The following is an 824-nucleotide window of genomic DNA, read 5'->3' as shown; positions in this document are numbered from 1 at the left end:
CACGTTTATATTCACCATTGTCAACAAGTTAGATACCCAAGCAATAGCATAGGGCCTTTAAAAAAGCTAGAGAAAGTAGTACATAAAGGCAGTAGTTACAAGTGAAAGAACCATAACTCTGCTTTAAACAGATACCTTGAGGCAGTCCACTATTTTGCAACACTGGTTCATTTACTTCAACTGTGTCATCTTCAAGGTAGAAGTAGATTTTATAGCGTCTTATTCTATAGTTTTCTTGACTTTTATCAGGCACTTCATCTTCTAAATAGGCATCAAATGATAATACCTGTTGGAATCATAATTAGAAACTAAGAAATGAAAAAAAAATTGAGCAAGCTTAAAATCAACAAAGCCACTGCCTACTTTTTTTTTTAATGTAAAGAAAACAGTTGAGGAAATGTTTGCAGAAAGACATTCTACACATCAGCTATGAGAATGGATATACAATCTAGGTTTTGCAGAAAGACATTCTACACATCAGCTATGAGAATGGATATACAATCTAGGTTTGTTGCTGTTTCATTATCATCCGATTAGAATGAGAAAATGATATTCAAACAATAAATCCATCATTCAACTCTACCATAAATTGAACTAGAATCTGTCCTTGGAACTTCACAGTGTGATTCTGTATGTATGTGTTACAGAAAAAATAATATTCTTTCCAAGAAGATGAATATAAGTTTTGTTATTTTTCTCTCGTTAAAAATAATAGAAAGCTATCTTGGTTTCCTTGGTGGCTCACATGGTAAAGAATTCATCTGCAATGCAGGAGACCTGGTTTGATCCCTGGGTCAGGAAGATCCCTTGGAGAAGGAAATGGC

The sequence above is a fragment of the Bison bison genome, unplaced genomic scaffold, assembly GCF_000754665.1.
Source record: "Bison bison bison isolate TAMUID 2011002044 unplaced genomic scaffold, Bison_UMD1.0 scf7180017859307, whole genome shotgun sequence".
Classification (NCBI taxonomy): domain Eukaryota; kingdom Metazoa; phylum Chordata; class Mammalia; order Artiodactyla; family Bovidae; genus Bison; species Bison bison.
This window is presented reverse-complemented; position numbering follows the sequence as displayed.